The 22513-nt window shown below is 41.2% G+C and overlaps 1 protein-coding gene across 2 annotated transcripts in view; it reads right to left on the bottom strand.

Moving 5' to 3' along the window:
- The window catches only part of GNAO1 (G protein subunit alpha o1), a 268026-nt gene that overhangs the window by 239756 nt on the left and 5757 nt on the right, over positions 1–22513 (bottom strand). The gene's annotated exons all lie outside the window — the stretch shown is intronic.

The raw sequence follows: 22513 nt of genomic DNA, 5'->3' as shown, positions 1-22513 counted from the left end.
ACCATGTGGTGTCACCCCAATCGTTCAGAAGCCTTCTGTCCAGAAACTTCCCCTTATTTCATTAGTTACTCTTTGAACCAGACATCCTCCCTACTTCATTCCTTTTGGTCTTATAACTCATTATTTTCAAGGTCTTCCTTCTACTTGCTAGTTAGGGCCTTTCTTTACAACACATATATATTTCCTTACCCAAACTTAAGATAATTCTGATCCTTTAATATCATATTTATCCTACAGCCTGCATGTAGCCAGTTGTAGGACTGGGCTGTGAGACAGTGCGCTGCTGTCTGGACATTCTCTGTCCAAATCAGTATGTGGATTTTTATTTGGGGGATGAGGGCTTTGCAGGAGTTGAAATGGAGGGAACTTCAGTTTTGTGGGCTGGCTTCCTTTAATGAGGAGAACGGTGGCGGGTTCGCTACTGCTGGTTTTGTCTTTGTTGGATTGTATTTTGAATTATTTGTCAAGAGCACCTAGAATTTGTGATTGGTGTCTTTTTTTTTATATGTTGAAATAAATCACATGAATGTAAGGGACAGCAGAGTCTTTAAGTAAACTGATTTTCCTCTCACTGAACTTTCTGGGGGATGATACTAATCCCAAAACTAGCCTCTTGATCGCCAAATTGTGCCCCCGGTGTTCAAGAGACTAACGTGGCCTTGACCCAATCCCCCCCACTCAAATCAATGGAAAGACTTCCATCGATTTTAACAAGAGTTGGACTCCTACTGATTTCATGGTTTGGGCCTCACTTCTGTGCCAGTATCGAAATGGAAAGAGACAGTGGTTGAAAGTTCTCCTCTTCCACCCACAGCTTTTTAACTGAATCTCAGATATGTTGTGTGCTAACCAGTGTATGGAACTGCGCAATCGTACTAACCTTTCTGTCCCTTCTCCTGCCTATTATTTGTTTATAAAACTCGCCTTTTGTGGCTAGTCTTAGATTTAGATTGTAAGCTCTTTGGGGTAGGGTCCGTCTTTTATTCTACATCTGTAGAGTGCCTAGCATAACAGGGGCCTGACTGGCATCAGTAGGCACTTTGTAATATAAATAATAAATAAGGATAATATACTTGTTAGCTTTTCATTTAAAGCAACCTTTTGAATGACAAGTGCTCCCTGTACTTTTAGCATCAGTGCAATACCCCAAAAAAGTTAAAAACGGTCCTCAGAACAATGTGGCCTGATCCATCTTCAGCTGAACCTACAATGTGGCCTGTAACCTCTCTAAGTTGGAGCTGGAGGAACTTTTGGATAAAGATTCCAATGACACCATATTACATTGCAGGGTGGAAATACATCCTGTCAATTGTCCACAATGGGTCAAAGGACCATCATACCAGAGCAATTCAGTTTCACATAGCATAATGGTCATGTTAGCCATTTTTGACACTTTTCGATGATATAGAACAAATGAGGTCCCAAACCTTGGGAAACATGAGTCCTTGTGATATATCCCTGTATTTTCCTTTAGAAAGGGCGAGGGAGGGGGAAGTACTGTCTGAACAGTCTAGCTCCAACTTAACCAGCGACAAAGGGACTCAGATTTGAAACTGAGATGAACCTAACAAAAGCTCTTTATGAAAACCCAATGATGTCAACAAAATCCCAAATACTACAACTTGATTCACCCCCTCCCCCAACCCCAACCATGAAGGGCTGATTCTTTTTATTTTCAAAAATAAATGGGATGGCACCAAAAAACAATGTGTTCCACAAAATAAATAAATAAATAAAAAGTATTGCACATTAGCAAAGACCAGCTTAGTGTCAGGGAATGACAGGCTCTGCTTAGTGGTACAATAAGGATATTGGTATGCAACCACTCTCCTTCCATTGGCTCATGCCAGCACTGCAGTGGTGCTGCATTTGAATGATATTTCTTCTGCTAATGTAAGTAAAGAGAAGCTGCAAAGGCTACAGGCATATTAAAGAGAAAATCGCAGAAAATACTCTAATAGTAACAAAAATAATAATAAACAATAATTTCAGGAGTAGACACAAGAAGTGTAACGAATGAACCAGAGCCCTCTCACTTAAAACTCAGCGGCTATACAACTCCTGATTGGGCTGTTTAGTTCATTAAGGAATTTAGATTTTTTAAATGCACTAATCATTTAGCAGAAGCATATAATGTAAAATAGTATCTCAATACTAACATGTACACACTGACTGACTGCCAACAAAGGACGTGCCCATCGACCTTAGAAATCTACACCCACTTCCCTTTCACCCACAAACGCCCGGGAGAAGAGATCCTTTGCAATATGCCCTGACGACCATCAGCTCCAAGCTCCGACAGGCTCTAGCTAGTCAGCGCCAATCAGCAGCCTCTTGTTCCGTTTTTTTCTTAATTGCATTTAAAGAGATAGAACATTGATTTCCTTTTACAAAGTGTCTAAAGCAGTGGTTGCAAAATGCAAGTGACTCTCCATGAAAATGAGAAAGACAAGGTGGGTGAGGTCATCTCTTTTATCGGACCAATTTCTGTTGGTGAGAGAGACGAGCTTACACCGAGCTCTTCTTGAGGTCAGAAGAGCTTGAAAGCTTGTTTCTCTCACTAACAGAAGTTGGTCCAAATAAAAGATATGACCTCACCCACCTTGTGTCTCTAATATCCTGGGACCGACACAGCTACAACGCTGCATATGGTTTGTATTGATTTTGCCCAGAACAGCAACCCTGTAGATACACCAAAAAGCACCTAACTAAACATGAAAACTGCAGTTAGTGTTCTGTTTTTGGGTTGCCCACAAGGAACAATACTTTGCACTTATGGCCTGACCAAAAGCCAACTGAAAGCAACGGAAGACATTCTACTAACTTCGCTGGGCTCAGATCAAGCCTCCACACAGCACACCACCCAACAATATCAGGTTCTCAAAGTGCGTTATTATGTAGCCTCAGGACCTCCATGTAAGGTAGGTAAGGTTATCTCCCAGTGAGAGGTGGTTATCTACCAGTCCTATCTGTCTTAACCACAAGAGCATCCTCCATTCACTATGAACAGTCTTTTAAGTCTACACATGAACACATCCCAATAGAAGCAAATCACCCGAATGAAAAAAGTTGGGAAGAACATGTTGTGTTGAATGTGTCTCCCAAAAAGCAAAATGAAGTCAGAGCGAAATCATAACAATCATTTTCTGAGAAGCTGAGAGTTTATGCCGATGGAGTAAGACTGCCAAATCCTTCTGTTATAATGGAGTATTGCACTGAACATCTGCAAACTCCTCGTGCAAAACAGGAACTAAAAGCAATCATATGAGAACTCAGGCAGACTCCAAGCTAATGCCCTTTTGTTTCCAGATCAGTTATTGACCCTGCATCTTCTCCACCAATGCAAAGTGGGTGTAAAACATTACCATTCTTAGCACACCCACTCAGCATTCCCTTTACACTGGTTATAAATGACTACGCAGGGTGCAGTGCAAGGGAGAATTGGTTCATTGTTTTCTCTAAGCCTCACATATTAAATGAAATGGGCAGTATGTGCATAAGGGAAAAAAACAAACACCTTTTGCATGGAGCAAGCTGCTGAATGGGCCACAGGCAGCACATGCTGCAGATGTAAATCGATCAACTTACCTTGGAGTCGTTTAAAGATTTTTATCTCCTTGATCATCTAGGTCCTTCAGGGAAGCCTTTTGTGTGTGTGTGCATGCCGGTGCTTCCCTTTTCATGCATTAGATTTGGAGATGAAAGTGCAGCTCATGGATGCTGGATAATACTTACTCCTGCCTTGAGTGCAGGGGGCTGGACTGGAAGACCTCATGAGGTCTTTTCCAGTCCTATGACTCTATGATTCCATGCTCTCAGCTCTCTTGGCAGTTGTCAGCAGTCTTAAGCAAAACATCCATGCTGGTTTGAATTTTTCTGATCTTCTATTTAATTGAATTTTCATGTCTCTCTTCAACTGTTTTTCCTCCAAGGCCTATTTGCACCCGCTGCCCTCTACTCATCTATGCAAATGCTTCCAGCAAGCACCAGCTGCAGAAATTAGGAGTTCTTGGGCATCTTCTGCTCTTGGAAAACCACCAAGCACTTAAATAACGCCAATGATTGTTCTGTGAGGCTTGAAGTTTGCTACTTGAAAAGACCAGTTTCTCTAGTAAGAGAAAAGCTCTCTCTGAATCTGGACCACGCGACAAGGTTCAGAGGACTCTGTTCAGAAGTAATACCTGAAGGGATGCAAGTTACATATTGGCTAAAGGATGTAAGTCAAAGTGAGTCTAAAATGTGATGTAACTTACAGGCTTATGAGATGGGGAAAGATACCGGTATGTGACTTCATGGTTTCCTTATTGACGTGTTAGCGCAGCCATGCTGAGTCCTGGGAATAATGACATTGGCACAAACTCAGTTTAGCTACAGAGCCACATCTATGTATAACTAGAGGAGGCTACAGAGGCAGTTCCCCCCTGGCTTTGCTGACAGAAGTGTTTTGCTTTCTCCCCAAGACAGGAAGCACATACCTCAGCTTGCTCTCAGAGTTACTTCCTGAGACTGCCCCCCACCTGCAAAGGGCTACACCCGTCAGATAATTCCGTTACAATACAAATTATACCACCACAGATTCACTTAGACTCATTGGTAAAACTGGCCCAAAGTAATTGTACCTTCCCTCATCTCTTTGTCTAAGCTCTTTTATCTATCTGGTTTCCCCATTGCCATGGTATCATAAAGTATCATAACGTCAGTGTTCATGCTATGCTTTCAGCTAAGAGGTTGCATGCTTTGACACAGGTTGTCACCAATTTACAGACAGTGCCCTGAGACACAGCGATCAAAACATTTCTCTCCCTATCCTCCCACCCCAAACTGGTACAGCACTCTTCAACCATTTCCTGTCATTCTGGGGATTTAACAGGCTTCACACAACTCTCCATTGCATTTCTAAGCACAGCTCTCCTTCATCAGAGATCTTCAGCATAGCAAAGATAAAGTTCTCATTGACTTTACTGGGGCCAGGATTTCACCTGAACATTATCACAGAATACTGGACAAGACAGATGCAGTTCAGTTAGGGACTTTTACCACCTTATATTTCCGTTCCAGCCTCAAATATTGTTTAGGGTTGTTTGCACTGGGCAATAATTCGGAAGAAATTACATTTTCCTCTGTTTAATTTAATCTAGGCTGAATTTCACGAAAAATTCTCCAATGTTGAGATCTATTAGATGCTCAAATACTATAGTGATAAGTGTGGCATAGCGGTGAAAGCTTATTTTCCTGGGTCATTTAAAACTAGACTAGACAAAGTACTGGAGAATATACAGTAGAGAACAATCCTGAATTAGCAGGGGACAAGATGCCTTTAATTGATCTCTTCCATCTCTAACGTTTATGACCATTTGTAATTCTATGTGTAATTTTGTAAATTTGAAAACTTAACAAACTAGACTCTGTTCAAGGTGAAATTCCTTGCTACATGTTCCAGCATTGCTGACCAAATTCTCAGGCCAAGATCTGCTCTCTAAGTCCAAAGGCTGTTTCTTTTATCTTCTTAGGTGGAAGAGAGAGAGGGGTGGGGGGAGGGCAGAAATAGTTTGGGGGTGGTTTTGCCTCTCACTTTATAGTCCAGTCCCCCTTTGGAAATGCATTTTCATGAGGATTACACTTAGCTAAAGTTCATTCCCTCTGTGAGGTTGGAGTCATGGTGAAAGAGGTTTCATGCTGTTGTTGGCTAAGATGCAGATCTATTTATTCCTATCCCACCTCCTTGTCAAAGAATGGCCACTTGATAGGTGATGGCCCATCAACTTTGATGACACCTGGCTAGAGGCATCAGCTTGTCCTTTGTCTTTGAGAAACCAGTTTACCCAGACTTGTCTGGTAAACACATTTCAGACCAAATTTCAGATAGTATATTTACAATGTTACATATAATACTGCTATACACATTTCATCAAGATATTATCGACCAATGAGTTATTAGTTTTCAAATGATAACTCACCAGACTGATTTTTTTTACAAAGATTATTACTGCAATGTATAGAGAGTGAATACAGGGGTGCATTCCATCTCACCTTCATATTTTCATAACACTAGCTACATGGACAATGATCCTGCCAAGTGGTAGTGAGATTAATGGTTTGAAATCCTGACCTTTGTCAGGGGACTGGGACCTGGAAATGAAGACCAGGCTCTTATTAATACCCCTGAGTGTCATACTATAAACGGGCAGCCTCAGGGCATCCTCGCAAGTGGTGCCTCACCTCAGTTTCCTTTTTGAGTTCCCAGTAACTTCATGGAAGTATATACTTAAATCCAACATAATTTATTAACCAAACACAGTGCAAAAGTCCCAGAGCATAGTTCATATCATGCCAGTGCAATTAGTCCTTAAAATCACATATCTCCCTGGCTGCTTAAATAACACATACCACTTTCTGGTGTCCTGCACCATATCGATACTCTGTCAGTCCTCCTCTGTCCCTCTACTGGGAGAGCCCCCCAAGCCCTTCCTTCTGGAGTACAACCCCCCTCTTCCCAATGGGAACTCCCACAGCCTCTCTGATGGAGCCCTCTCACGGTTCCTCTGGTCAGGGATGCCAGTAAGCAAATCCCTTGCTGCTCTGCTGCAGAAGCCATCCCCCAGAAGCCATCTTCTCTCTGGCGGCTCACATCTCCTGCTCTGTCTCTTGACTAAGGGTTTGTCTACACTGAAAATGCTGTAGTGCTTCAGTGTAGACACTAAGTATGCCGAAGGAAGAGGTTCTCCCATTGGTGTAGGCAACCCTCTACCTCGAGAGTTGGTAACAAGGCCGATGGAAGACCTAGCCCTGTTCACATGGGGACTTAAATCAGCTTAACAATGCCACTCAGGGGCATAGATTTTTTTCAACAGTTAAACCAATCTAATTTTCTAATGTAGACCAGGTCTAATTCAATCTGCTCTGCAACACTGGATCTCACCAGGCTCCCAATAGCTCCCCAGGTGCTGTCCTGCCCTCTTAATTTGCCCAAGTGGGAGCCCCTGGACTGGAACAAGAAAGCTGTGCCCAGTTTCATTGAATGGGCCCGCTACCCCATCATGCATGCCTTATTACAACTTGGTGGTGTCACACCCTTTTTGTACTCTCTCTGAATACCAGGGGTCATATTTGCTGCCTTTGTATGCCCCTGTCGTGTTCTCTGCCACAGATTATCAACTTTCTGTGGATGGCCCTCGCAATTTGCTTAAAGAGTCACAGCAGGCTTCCTCTGAGAGAAGTACTCTTCCCGGCACTTTCTGATTTGTACAAATATATTGACAAATCCCCTTGTACTTATGGCTGCAAGTTTGTTTCTGGTGGCTCCTCTAGCAGGGGGCACTGCTAATCTCACTAAGGCACCGTTACTGCTGTGCAGTTTGGTGGTGTGTAAGACCATGCATTGCTACCTTTAAATTATTATTATAATTCCAGAATTTAAAGGAAAAAATATATTGCCATAGGTCTCCAGGGCTGGAAAAGAACTAGGTGGGATTTTCAAATTCTCCTGAAAACCTTAAGACAGTAAGTAAGTGCATGTTGTTTCAGAAGAGAGAATAACAACAACAGGTTCCGAAAGATTTTTGTCCTGCCTATTTTCTTAACCTGGTAACAAGTAGTGACTTTTATCTCGCTAGTTTAGAAAAGCAGGTCGTTCCTTGAAGGTGCCTTTGTGGAAAAGAGGAGACATAAATCCTGCTTCTGAACAGATAGTTTATCATGACATGAAGAAATGGCTATGGATCTTTGAGGACAGTAGGCCTGCACTAAGAACTCAGAGCAGACTCTCTTCCCTTTGAACATTAGAAGCATATGTAAGACTAAAAACGTGACAAGCACCTCTTACAAAGAAAGACTTTCCAGCTTGGCTGACTTACAAAAGCTTTCTACCTCAAGCTGTGATCTGGGCAGTTCTTATAAGCTAGGCTGGATCAGTCCTTGGATGACAGACCTCCAGGAAGGGAAGATAGTGATTCTGTAAGTGGCGCTCTCCCTTCTAATTCAGAACTGAACCCAGCCCCAGCATCAGGCTGGGCATGCTAGAAGTGCTATCTTTCAGATTTGCCCCTGAAGGTTGGGTACTCCACACTACCTGTAAAATTCAATGTAAGTTTTGCAAGAGAAAGGGCATAAGCACCAGAGTCCTGACCAAATTTCACAGTAGTAAAATACGTGTTGCCATTCTGAAATTCCCCCTGTAATTTCAATTGGAAATGGTATTATTCATTTCCTCTCTCAAATTTGCTCTAGAACTATGATGAGCGGTTCACCAATTGCTATATTGGTCTGACTGCACGTTTACTGCTGCTAAGTAATTTCTATAGTTACAGTCTCAACATTTCAAACATCATAGATGCCAAAAATTAGGTACCTAAATCCACATTTAGGTACTTAAGTACCTAAAGAAATCCATATGTATTTGTACCTCATAGGTACCCAAGTAAATCCATATTTAGGTACTTAAGTAAGTGGCCTGACTTTCCTAAGTGTTAATTATGTACCTACAACCCTCACCAAAGGCAGGTTTGAAAATTTTGGCTATAGTTTGTATAGTAAAGACTGTAAAGCACCTGGGAGCCAATTGCATAAAACATACTCTCTAAATTATAAAGACTGTGTGCAGAGGGAGGGGAATTAGGAGAGAAAAGTCTCCAAAGCCCAAGCTATTGACTGCCTGTGACGAGACTGGTGCGATCATTCTAGCGTAAAGCGAAAGTTAGCTTTGCATTAAAAATGTAAATGTAATTGAAATAGCATAGACAAAATGGATTTGACCTCAACTAGCATAAGGGCTGGTCTAATTAAAAGAAAACAACAACAAAAACGCTTCCAGGGCACTTTCTTCTCCAGTGCACTATGGGTCACAGCAAACTTGTTTACTCAACGCTGGAATTTGTTGCCAGTGGAAGAATTTGCATTTCTTTTTCAGCAGGTAATCAGAGGGACCGGGGCTGAGATTTGTAAAGGTATTTAGGTGCCTAAAGACACAGATAGGCACCTTCTGAGATTTTCAAAAGCACCTGATGCCCCACTAGACACTTTTCACAATCTTGAAGAATCTAGCACTTGGTAACTCAAGGAAAATGAAATGGGCTACTTCAAAGTTATGAGTTTGGATCCAACTTGAGTCAATAACAGCCAAAAGCCATCACCATGTAAAGACTGTTTGGTGGCCACCTTCACAATTGGCATCTAATTTGGCAGACACTAATGGACTGAATGGGCATGAAGACTCTAATCCTTTGACAGAGCCTGTCTGAGTCAAGCTGAGGTGCACTAAGTGAGCTGATTTTATGGAAGCTTGCACTATCGGTACCTCTCTTTCTGATAAATAGAGGCTTGCATTCTTCAGATATACTATTCTGGTACCTTCCATCCACTAACTGAATCTCATCTAGATACTCTGACGACTGGCACACTATAAGCACTCACTGACTCTGTCACTTAAATATAATATTAAAGGGCCCAATTCTACCACCTTTACTTCACAAGCAGTCTGTTGTTTTCAGTGCAAGTGTTTGTGGAGTAAGACACTCTTCATTGTGAATAACAGTGTCAGAATCTAGCCCAAAACAATTCCTCGTAATCTAGTTTCTTAATGTTAACTAAAAATATCTAATTTAAGGTGGTGCTGTCAATCCAAAAATTTAAAAATCTGACTGAAAATATTTTACTACTATTGTTATAAGTAACACCTAAAATGACTCTAACTGAAAGAGATTATAGTGTCAGAACCTGATTCTCAGTTAAGACTTTACACTAGTCTGGCAATGCAAAGATGTCTTAAAGTGGATCCACTTTAAGGCATCTTTAATGGCCGGGGTGTATGACTTGTTCTGATTTGAATTCACTGTGATATATCTGAAACTCAAAGACTGGCTATTTGTACAAGGGCTGACTGTGCAACATGAGATGAGCATGGGGCAATAATAATATAAGCAGAGTTAGATCTGGGTTATATCCAGATATGAACTTCACCAAAATTCAGGAATATTTGGGTGTACATGCTAACTTTACATGCTATAAGTAGTCCCACTGACTTCAACGAGACTGATTTTCTCCTCCTACTTTGTTTGAAACAAACGATAGCTGCAGCATCTTAGCCCCTCTGAAAAATCAGGCTAATAGAGTATAAAGTTAAGCCTTGCACAAGTCTTTGCAGTGTCAGGGCCATAATTTTTGGTGAATGTGGACGAGGATACTGGAGAAGAGAGGAAGTAACAGAGTGCGCTAGAGAGCTTCAGGTTGGTTCTGTGCTATGTGGACTCACGTCTATTTGAAAAGGTTTTGATAACCTTGTTCAGGGTTGAGTTAAAACCTGGTTCTAACTGACATTGAACAAGGCCTTCATTTAATATAGTTTTAAGAGACAGCTACGGAGCCACACCTAAAACAAAGCCTAAAGGAGTCTTTCCAGGAACAAGCACAATGCAAGGGAGGGTTCCATTGGGTACTGCGACCAGATGCAGTGACTTTGAGGGAAAGGAGGACGCACAGAACCTGAGGACAGACAAGAACAGAGAGCAAGGCAGAGGCAAAAAGCAAGATATCCAAGCATTAGCCCATGAGCACTGTGTGACAGTGGGAAAAGCAAGAAAGAAAGCTTTTGGGTCTGTTGACTAAAGAGGATTGTGGCAGTAAGCCAAGAAACTGCTCCTTCTGTTTGTGGTTCCTCCTGCATTCAGAGGAGCAGGACTTTGTACATATCTTGTAAATAAACAACGCTGCATCAAAGAAAATACCAGACTCCATCCATTTCTACTTTCACCTGGAACATCTCCCAGGCCCCAAAATCTGCTTAGGTCGAAAAGGGACAACAGATGGTTTAAGATGTATGTGCTGCAGCTAAGGTGACCAGATGCCCAGTTTTACAGGGACAATCCCAATATTTGGGGCTTTATCTTTTATATAGGTGCCTATTACCCCTCACACCTGTCCAGATTTTTCACACTTGCTATCTGGGCACCCTAGCTGCAGTTGCCATGTGTAACTGAAGGAAATAGCAATCAGCAACTCTACATCTTAACCACCTTCTTGATTCATCACATTCCAAAATGGAAAATGCCTCAAATCCTTCTATCGGCTTGGACTTCCTCTCCCTTTCAGGTGGGTAGGTTTGGAGCACAACCATGTGACAAAGCAGGGTTTATAATTTAAATAGAATTTCATTCTCTTTCTGTATCTGTTTGTCCATGTGAAAGATCTTACACAGCAAACAAAATCTGCCCGCAGATATGGAGTACAAAACAACCTCATTTTACAAAGCAAGGGCTTATTTCTCCAGTTGAAATGCCACTTTCAAAATCAAATCAGCTGAAATCAGACTGTTCCTGCCTGGAGTTCATAAAACATGACACTTGCATTTAAAATTAAATCCTAAAATGAGGGATTTCACTCCTAGAATGGAGGAACTCACTAAGTCGCTTTTGAAAATCAGGGCCTATATTCCCATTATTCACTAAGGCCAGACTTAGGCCTCTTTTGTGTTTGCTTTCCTTGAGTTTTGAGCAAGCAAGTTACACTGACACAAACATTTGTGGAAAACAAATTTCAAAGTCACATGCATGAGTAGTTGTGGAAAAAAAACTGAATCTTAGTCATATGAGAAGGATTCATGCTGGAAGTGCTTGCACACTTATCCAATCAGAAAAGAGAAAAATGTGGTGTGATTTATCTGACCAATCAGAGCCAAGTAACCCAGCACAAGTTCTGAACATCCATGATCATTTCACAGGTAAAAAAATACTAAAATGCTCATTAGAAAAATGTGAATTAAGAATAAATGCAGAGAAATCAGAATCTGCTTGGAGATATTCCCCAAACAGAAAAAGATGCTACATTCACCAAATTATAATTGTAGATTATTTACTCAGCTGTATGGGGGATTTACCTGGGTTGCCCTGCAAAGCATCTGTTGCCCACTGGCAAAAAGAAAATGACACGGAAAGGTGTTTATTAAAAAGCAACCGTGTTACAGGTACTGGCAGACAATTTCCCATTTGTAGTGGTTCTTCCCCTGAATTTCTAAAAACATTTTAGGTTCTCCCTAAATTATCTTTTTCGGTTATCTTCATATCCTTTTCCTTTGAATTAAGCAGTGGCCAAGCAGGTGTAATTTTGTATGCAACATCAGCAAAGATGTCAAGTCAGTTTCAGATACTGGATTCCCCAAATCCAGCAAGGAACCCAATCTCTCAAGCAGATTGGGTTTGGCTCATGTTGCTCAAGAGTGACACTTGTGGCTCACTTAAGGAAATACATCTCTGAAGTTCAACTGTCAACCAGAAGGATGGTGGCCAAGATGGGGCATGTGGCTCCCTGCTCTTTTTTAAAGGTGACACCAACGTCATTAAATGTTGCAAGAGAAATGCAGAACCCTTGAACTCAGATCTTGGCAGGTAAAAGTGCTCTCCAGTTGCCCCTCGGAGTTGCTTTATGAGGTTTTTAGTGAACACAGGCAGGAGTGTTTTAAAAATTCAAGGGTCATCCGCTCAAATGTCTAAAATTCAATTTAAGCAACACATTTTAATGCAAACATTTAGCAGAATCAGGTTTCCTGTTAAAAACTGGCCATGCAGCAGCCACCTTGAAATTACCAAGTTGATACAGCACTTTGCTTTCTGCTGAGCTGTAAATCAGGAGAATATCAATTTATCTGTAGCTAAATTGAGGAAAACAAGGGCATGCTACTAGAAGCCTTCTGTTTTATTAAGTAAATGTTTTCTCATTCAAGTGGAAAAATTTGTCAAGTCTGGCCAAGTAATCAATCACAAAAGCTATTTAATGAAAAGCATGATGACATTGTGGAACATATGTACGTAACTGTAATTATCTTTCCTTCTTCTGGCATTTTGCGTGTATACAGCTGATGTACACTAACGGCTCCATAATGTCTTTGATATGTATATCTGCATTAATATTAATGTCTATTAATAGCCATCTTTATTAATACGATTTACAGGCACACAAGATAAGAAGAGTCCTCCAAAATATAGAAAGAAGTATATTGTTGGGACAGTTACCCCTATCAAGGTAAGAAAATGTTAATTAACTTCGTGGGAAAAGGACAGATTCTCATTTACGGTAGGCCATTTTGCACCATTCTGCTAGCGTAAAGAGACCTTACAATGGGAGTAAATTATATTTAGACCCACCTTAAGGCCCCTAGAAGGGTGTACAAAAATCGTAATTTAAATGAAAATCAGGCCCAATACCTTTTGCATGAAATACTCAGTCCTGTACCACTGAAGTCAAAGGGAGTCTGTCTATTGATTTCAATGGAAGAAGGATCAAGGTCTTAGGGCCAGATCATGCCCTCACTTATAAAGACAAGGGAAGGTCAAAGCTGAGCAGAAAACTCCATGGTGACAAGTAACAGTCAACATGGACTCGTCCAGAACAAATTATGTCAAATCAACCTAATATCCTTCTTTGACAGGCTAACAAGCCTTGTGGATGGGGGGAAGCAGTACATGTGATATATCTCGACTTCAGTAAGGCTTCTGAGACTGTCTCGCTTAACCTGCTCATAAGCAAACCAGCGAAATAAAGCCTAGACAAACCTACTATAAGGTAGATAGTCAACCGGTTGGAAAACTGTACTCAGAGAGTAATTAGCAATGGTTGACAGTCAATCTGGAAGGGCATATCGAGTGGGGTCCTGCAGGGATCTGTCCTGGGCTTGGTGGTATTCAATATCTTCATAAAGGATTTGTATTATGGCATAAAGTACACTTATAAAGTTTGTGGACAATACCAAGCGGGGAAGGATTGCAAGCACTTTGGAGGACAAGATTAGAATTCAAAATGAGCTTGACAAACTGGAGAAATGGTCTGAAATAAATAGGATGAAATTCACTGAGGACAAACGCAAAGAACTACACTTAGGAAGGAATAATCAGTTGCACACATACAAAATGGGAAATGACTGTTTAGGAAGGGATACTGCAGAAAAAGATTTGGGGGTTATAGTGGATAACAAACTAAACATGAGTCAACAATGTAACACCATTGCAAAAAAAGCAAACATCATCCTGGGATGTATTAGTAGGAGTGTTGTAAGCAAGACATGAGAAATAATTCTTCCACTCTACTCAGCACTCATAAGGCTTCAACTGGAGAACTGTGTCCAATTCTGGGCACCAAACTTCGGGCAAGATGTGGACAAATTGGAGAAAGCCCAAGGGAAAGCAATAAAAATGATCAAAGGTCTAAAACACATGACTGATGAGGAAAGATTGAAAATATTGGGTTTGTTTAATCTGGAGAAGAGAAGACAGGGGGAACATGATAACAGTCTTCAAATCAGTACATCAAATGTTGCTATGAAGAGGAAGATGGTAAATTTTTCTTCTTATCTACTGAGGATAGGCCAAGAAGTAATGGGTTTAAATTGCTGCAAGAGAAATTTAGATTAGACATTAGGAAAAACTGCCTAACTGTCAGGGTAGTTGATCTCTGGAACAAATTACCTAGAAAGGCTGTGGAATCTCTGTTGTTGGAGGTTTTTAAGAGCACGTTAGGCAAACACCTACCAGGGCTGGTCAAGATAATATTTAGTTTTGCCTAAGTGAAGCAGACTGGACTAGACATCTTTTGAGGTCCCTTCCAGCCCTACATTTCTATGATTCTATGATCTTGAAGCCACAGGATGGGATAAATTACTTGTGCTGGGCCTATCGTGTTTTTTAGACCATGGTCCTTCAGCAGCAGTACCGCCAACACCACACACAGACACTGCACATATACACAGATCCTGTAATATCCAGATAGAGGGCTGAACCCTAACGATATTATCTGGTCCTTCCTGTCCACGTAGCAGCATGGCTCACTAATATCTCCCTACATTTGCCTGACCCTAAAACTTCATTCATATGGGGTGTGACTACATGGATGGGACCCTCACAGGAGTTGCTGATAATAGGATCAGCATTAATTCCTGCAGGGGTTTTCCCATATGCTTTTTGGAGGGGATTATGCATTTTATAGTGTTTTTTCCCAGGCTACAGCCCTGCCAGCTCTTCCACCCCAAAATATGTACCATTCAGATTTCATATGGAGATGCTTCTGCAGGATCAAGAACCACAAAGTTGAGTAGGCTCAACTCCCCTCTCTCAAACAGATTTGTGGATATCTGACTGGTTTAGCAGTCCTTTCATTCTCGCCATGATAAAAATTGGAGAGGATAATCCATCCTAAATTGTTTTAGGGCCTGTATTTCACACACTAGCACAATGGGATGGAAACACATATCTGGAGTGGGAAAGGCAATGGAAATTCAGCATCCACACAATTATTGGGGATTTTCCAATGTCCCACTAGTAATTTACCTTTCAGTAATGCAAGATCTGGGTGGTGGGAGAGAGGAGGAGTGTGACAGAGTGTCCCCTTCACCACGCAGCCAAATATGAACAATAGTATTTGATCAACAAATTAAGTTTCATCCAGTGGGTGATGGAAAAAGAAGTTGCAGTTTCAAGAGCTTTAATCGAGGGCATGGTTGAGTGGTGAAGCCATTTGTTTGCTTAACTTGTAAACTGCACAAATATACCAGTAAGACTCTGAAAGGCGGGAGGCATCACTGAAATTTTCAAGCAGCATGTGAGCAAATAATGGGCCTGATCCGGAAAAGCCTTACCTGTGCAGCTATGCTCATTGACTTTAGAACATAAAGAACTTGCAGGGGAGACTAGGTCTAATATGCTTAAGAAACAGCGGAGGCTATTTTGAATTGTTCTGTGTACTGTGACTATCTTCTCAAATGAGAACAAATAGAACCATATCTCGGTGCTGCAGAAGTGTCTTCACTAGGAGCAGGATCTGGACAACATTGTTATTTCAGATGAAATTCCTCCAACGTGCCATATCACCCTCCATCAGAGCGAGATCACAATGGTTTTCATACCTTATTCCATTATAATGTAATTGCGTCTGATTCTCATTTAAACCAAGGTCCATTTAAGACTACTGTGGCAGTTCTAAGGGACCTTAGAGGGGGCTTAACTTTAATTTACAAATGGCACTGTATTGAAAATGAGTGAGCGATGCCAAGTAAACTGCTGCCCCTATCACTGCTCCAGAAATCTGACCATAAAAAACCCCTTCTGTTTCCAGTGTGCCTCAGATTGATACCAATGTAATAAAATTTGACCTCCATTTTGTTGCTTTGCTTCACATTCGATATAAAGAGTGGGCTATGGAAAACTCCAGCTCTTTTTGTTCATTTGCATAACAACTAACATAACAGTTTGATCTAAATGTTGTTTTGAGAATGCAAAATCCAAATGAGATACCTTAATTTTTGTTAAAATTTTATTTTCCTTAGTGCAGATTTATTTTATGCCTGCTCTAGCTTTGGTGTGTCTCATTCCTTCCTGTAATGTTACACAGTAGGTTTATAAATCCTTTTCCACAGCAAGTGTCTTCGTCGGCTGTTCCTGTATGTACACATTAAGTTGACATGACTAGTGGACAAAAGAATTGTTACCACTTTAAAGACTAGGTAGATTTAGCAGCATCCATAAATTCACTGCTCTATTTTTTCAAATTTTGCTCACAATAAACACTGGGAATTTGTGCTCAATTTCCCTATATTTTGGACTCAGAATATGCTTAGGCATTAAATAGGCATTAAATAGACACTGTTCACTTTGCTGCTAATACACTGAATCTCAGTATTCTAACTTTCTCAGCAGCCTAGTATAGGACTTTGTTGGGACTGAGAATTCCCAAGCCTCAGTGAGGACTTAAGAAAAAATTCTCCCAGACTCAGAGGAGCCAAAATACTGTGAACTATCCACTGGCTGTAAGAGCAGCCATGGCCTACACCTTGCTTCTGAGCTGGAGGGAAGAGTTATGTTTCCATCACCTCTGGTTTTCCCCTGCACCAAGCCCATGTACTCAGGCTTTGTACAGGGGACCAGAATGTCAGACTGAGTAAGGATGCAGGATTGGGCCCTAAATATCGCAGAGGTGTTTTGCTTGCTTTTTTTTAACATCAAAATTATATTCAAATTAAAGCTCATCTGAGGAACGAAGGCTTGGTCTACACTGCTGGCAGTGGCTGTCAATGGGAGATACGCAAGCTATGTAGAGTAGCTTGCATATCTCCATCGACTTCCTAACTTCTACGTAGTGCAGCGTCCTCACTGTGCTGCGCTGACGGGAAATGCTCTCCCGTTGATGCACTGTTAATCTTTTTGCGGGGATGGATTAACGCCATCAACTTTCGGATCGATTGAGCGGGTCTCCACTGCTGCTCAGGCGATCCCACAGAATCGATCCGGCACTGCTGACAATCCCGCCGTCAATGTAAACATACCCTAAAAGTAAGAACTTTGGAGTAGATAGAGACTGAGGCCATGTCTACACTAGCACTTTTGTTGGTATGATTTATGTCGCTCAGGGGCATGGAAAAAAAACCCTGTGCAACATAAGTTACACTGACAGAAGTGCGGGTGTGGACAGTGCTATATCTGTGATAGATGCTCTCCCACCAACATAGCTACCGCCACTTGTTGGGGGTGGTTTAATTATGTCCATGGGAGAGCTCTCGCCCGTTGGCATAGAGCAGCTAGACGGGAGATCTTACAGAGGTGCAGCTACATCGATACAGCTGTGCCACTGTTAGCTCTCTAGTGTAGACATGGCCTGACAATGGGAGTACCTATTGAGTTCCCAGGACTGGGAGGGCACAAGCCTAAGGGAAGGAGCCACTGAACCCAGGGCTCAAGTAATATCAGGGGACAACAAATTAGAAAACAGGGACAGGAGTGAAGGTTAAAGGGCCACAAGCAGGGAGCCAGAGTTGTGCAAGCTCCAAAAGCAAATTTGTGCATTTCCTGGCCCTTCACATCCCTTCCCACCCAGCTTCTGTTTACTTCCTGCAAATGTAAAAAAAAATGTTGTTATTGATCCTTCATTGAAAACAGACCTGATATCAAATATCTCCCCAATTCCCCTGGCTCCCTTCTAAGTGGTTGTGAATATCTTTCGGTTCTTTCTCAATTAGCTCTAGAGCTCAGGAAATGAAACATTTCTACCGATGCACTAAGAAGTATTTCTAAAAGAGTTTTTATTATATTACTATAAAATACAGTCAATAAATGAGTCTCAGGTTAGAGGGCCCTTTCGCTTAGCACTGGCTGTTTGTCAGTTTCACTAGATACCGGCATTCTGCTTTAGTATTTTGCATTTTCTTGTTTTAAGTAGAATAGAGTCTTGTGTCCTGTATTCAGGTCTGTAATTCTCTGCCCTGTTCTACATGTGCAGCTTGTATGAAGGGTTTTAAATGTGATTTAATTAGCAGTTTTGAGGGATTTTCTCATACCGTTTCTTTGTGTTATGAAAAGAATAACAAAACCTATGAACAAAAGGCCAAAAGAAGTTTTAAGAAGAGGAAAATGGCACTAGGTCTAAAATGCCAACACTTTTTTCTTTTACTTGATTGCCATACTTTCTTCTTCCATTCACTTCCTTTTTCCATTCACCACCTTCAATGATAAAGGAATCAGTCTGGTGCTCAATGGTATCCATTACTCTCTGTTACTTGTCAGATACTTCATAAATGCCCTGAATAGATATTTGCTTTAAAATCACTTTTAATCATAAGAATTCCATGTTAAAGAGTGAAGAGAAGAGACGTGGTTGTACCCTAGGATGGCATGAAGAAAGTCCATTTAAAAGAATCTGCTTTTAACAACATTGTGCTACAGGGGCTCAATCCCAAACCCATTTGAGGTCAATGGAAGAACTGTCAATTGACTTTGAATTGGGCCTAAATAAAATAATAATAATAGAGACAGAGAAATAGATTAGTAAATGTTCTGATGTTGATTGAGTGCCTGTCTGAAGATTTTGTGTGAATCAGTTGTTATGCTTCTCATCATTTTCAGTTCTTTGATAATAGAAAAGACCAAATGCCATCCACTTTTCTCACAGGAGCAGTCACACTGAAGTCAGTGAGTAAAACAAGCAGGATTTTCCCTTAGATTACAAACAATATGTCAGAATTAACCCTATATTTTACTTCTGTGAACTTTTGGGGTTTGGGTGTTTTGGGATTCCCTCCCCTCCCGCCCCCAGTTTTGATTCCCTGTTGTGTGTAACATGTATATTTTTCTACTACTGCTTACTGGTCTAAGAATTCGACCCTTTTCCACTTAAAAGATTGTTGTCTCACTTGCGCTCTAGATGAAGTTGAAATTAAGATTCTCTGTTTCAATTAACACACTGTTTCACAAACGCTACAATGGCACAGCTGCAGTATAGACACTTACTACAGTTACAGAAGGGGTGCTTCTTTCACTGTATAAATCCACCTCCTCAAGAGGCAAGTGGTAGGTTAAAGGAAAAATTCTTCCATCAACCTATCCGAGTCTACAGTGCGGGCTAGGTTGAACTAACTATGTTGCACAAAGCATGAAATTTTCACAGCCCTGAACTATGTTTCTAGGTTGACCTAAGTTTTAGGGGTAGCCCAGGCCTCGGTTAGTTTTTACTTAGTTCTTATTCAGACCAACTTCCAATGAGAGTAAAGGCGTGGTCCAGTAGTAATTATCATGAAATTCTACTACATATTTTTAATGTAAATGCTCCAAATTAATGAAGCAACCATTTTCTTACTGAGCCATTTTGGAGCTGTTTTTTATGTTTTGATCTTGTTGGTGTGTTTGTTCTCCCTTTACTTCTGTTTTACTCACTGCTTCCTGAAACTCTGAACTCCTGTTGGGGGGCTGATGTGCAGCCACACATAATTCAATGATATTGAAGGCATCAAGAGTGGAACTTTGCAAAGTCAGGCTATGCAGACAAATTCTCTGTGCTAAAAGTATCAATGAAAGGAAAAAAGTTTGAAAGCTGGGATTTGTGTTTCCTGTCAAGGCCGTGATATTTCCTCTCTGAAATCTGACACTGATGGACTGAAAACACAGTGTTGGAGGGCAAAAGGGGAGGCTGATATGATAAGCATGAATTATGCAGTATATGTGCACATAGAGCAATTCTTATCCTCCTAACTCTCCTCTTTATATCAATTTCACATGGATGTAACTCCACTGATTTCAACAGAGTTACTCCTGATTTGCAGCACTGTAAGTTACAGAAGAATCAAGAGGACCCTGCTAATATGCATTAGGACTAGACTATAATTTTACAAACTCCCTTGAGTAAGGTAGCTCTGCCCCAGGAGTGGGCAAGTGACTGTGACTCAGAGTCACAATTCACTGCCTTGTTCCCCCACCTGGGGCTCCAGGTGAGAGGCAACCTATAATTGTTTTCCGCCTCAGCAAATCATTTCCCCCTCTGTGCGGGCACAGCTCTGCTGGCCAATGCATTGAGATGTGGGGTCAAGGCTCTGCTCATGTCCCATCCCTGCCCATCTCTACAGATGTAGGGAACAAGTAACAGCCCCACAGTATCTGCTATCCGGACCCCCAACAGCAATCTGGGGAGCAAAGCCTCTTCCTTTATTCCCCATGTGTGAGCGTACTGGTTAAATAACAAGCTTGCCCTTGATATTTAGGAGTCTGATTGTCATCTCACACTGAAATAAACCAGTGTAACTGAGAGAACAGTGAGGCCTTGATGTTTCTTTTCAACTGTATCTTCAAAGAGCTGGAAAGCGGTTGAATCTTTTTAACATATGTAACGACTCGATCTAGGTTTTTACCTCTCTCTTGCAACCTGCTGGTTAATAAAGACAAAAACCCCACTGTAGTAAGTTTATTCAAAATATTCTCTATTTTTTCAGAACTCATCAAGGGAAGTACTTGTCAAAGTCTAGTTAGTTTTCTAGAACATTTTCAACAGGACTAGATGTTTCCTGTCAGCATAGCACTCAGTGCAAAGAATGCCACCCTAGATTTCAACAAGAGAGAAAACTGTGCAGTTCACAATTGCTTTGGCAAGGTATCAGAGAAGGCATGGTGATGAGGTAATATCTTTTATTGGACCAATTTCTGTTGGTGGAAGAGACAAGCTTTTGAGCTACACAGTGCTTCTGCAAGATACAGGTTTTCATATTTAGAGTGCATTGAGCAAGAAACAAATTAAGATCCATTGGCAAAAAAAAATTCTTCAGCTTGTCTGACATTATTTTTAATACTATTCTAGTGAATCACCTGCACACTCTGTCTACATATCTGTAAGTGTGAAGAAATGAAAACAAAAAACCTAGGGTCCGGTACCGCAAAATTTACTACCCAGTGCAATGTTTCCTCCGAGGAGTATTCCCACAAAGTTACTACCGGTGGTACCGTGCACAAACGTTTGCTGGATCAGGTCCAAAGATACAAAGCAAACTAAGGAAAAGCAGGGTAGAAGATGAAGGAAGTTCCTAGTTCCCGTATAGCAAATGGAGCAGGACTCTAAGACTCGCCACAACTTCAGAACAAAGGTGGCAATACTTTTCCCTGTAGCTTATTCAAATTTACTTCAAAAACCATCCAGGGCTAGATCATTACAGCCCTTACTTGGCCATGCAGAAGAGTAAGAAGCAGCAAAGCCCCTCCTAACTCCTCTACCCAGATTGTCACTCTGGCTGCAGTGGGGAAAGCAGAGCCTATGTGCCTAGTAATTCTCTGTGTGGTGCAAATGGGCAGGCAGTGGGCATAGTCCTGGCTCTACCCCCACCACTCACTGAGCAGAAGAGCAGGGTGGATGCTCAAGAGTGAGTCAGCTGCTCCATGAACAAGAGTGAAGTAACTTAATTGCTCCCCAGAGTAAGTAGGAGTAAGGGGGAGGGGAATTATGATTCTCTAATCACAAATTGTTCCTGGTGTATTCCTAGGGAGATGCAGCTATGTTCCAGCACGTTCACAGGGCAAATCGTAAATTTACAATTGAGCCTCAAGTTTATGTTCTTTGATTGCACCTGCCTCCCTCTGAACCAATGTATTCGGGGAGAAAAGTTTGTGCTACACATTTGGCTGCTGCTGATCGTGTGAAACCACCAAAGCTTGGTGTCTTCTTGAAAGGACAAGGCACCGAGCAGTGGTTTGCATGCACTGTTTGCTTCCAATGTCACTTGTCAAGATACTGCTTAGACTGGCTGGAAACATAGTGGGTGGGGACTATTTATTGCTTTCAAGAACTTTTATTAGATTTTAAGTAATTCACTTACACAAAGAGCAAGGAGAGTTTATGGCTATTTTAGGCTTTTGAAGAAACTCAGAACCAATATACCATATTATTTTGATGATTGGGAAGATAATAAATGATAATGATAAAACTATAGTATAATAATTTGTATTTATTTTATAGCACTAAAATGCTTTATAAAAATTAACCAATAAAACCTCTTTCAAGTAGGTAGTGATATCCCCACTTAACGGTTGGAGAAACTGAGGCACAATGTGACACCAAATAGATAGCTGAGCCCAACATTGAACACATACCTTCTGACTCAGCCCTGTACATTAAACATTAGGCAATGCATTCTCTACACAGATCTGCAAAAACCTAAGTAGCTATGCCAGTATGCTAATTACAGCTCACAACTGAATCAATGTTTAGGAGTGCACTGCATGTGTTCAAATGT

Source organism: Emydura macquarii, unplaced genomic scaffold (genome assembly GCF_026122565.2).
Source record: "Emydura macquarii macquarii isolate MOO-44397 ecotype Brisbane River unplaced genomic scaffold, CSIRO-AGI_Emac_v2 contig_295, whole genome shotgun sequence".
NCBI classification, from domain to species: domain Eukaryota; kingdom Metazoa; phylum Chordata; order Testudines; family Chelidae; genus Emydura; species Emydura macquarii.
The sequence above is the reverse complement of the archived record's forward strand: the minus strand, read 5'-3'. Positions and strand labels throughout refer to the sequence as shown.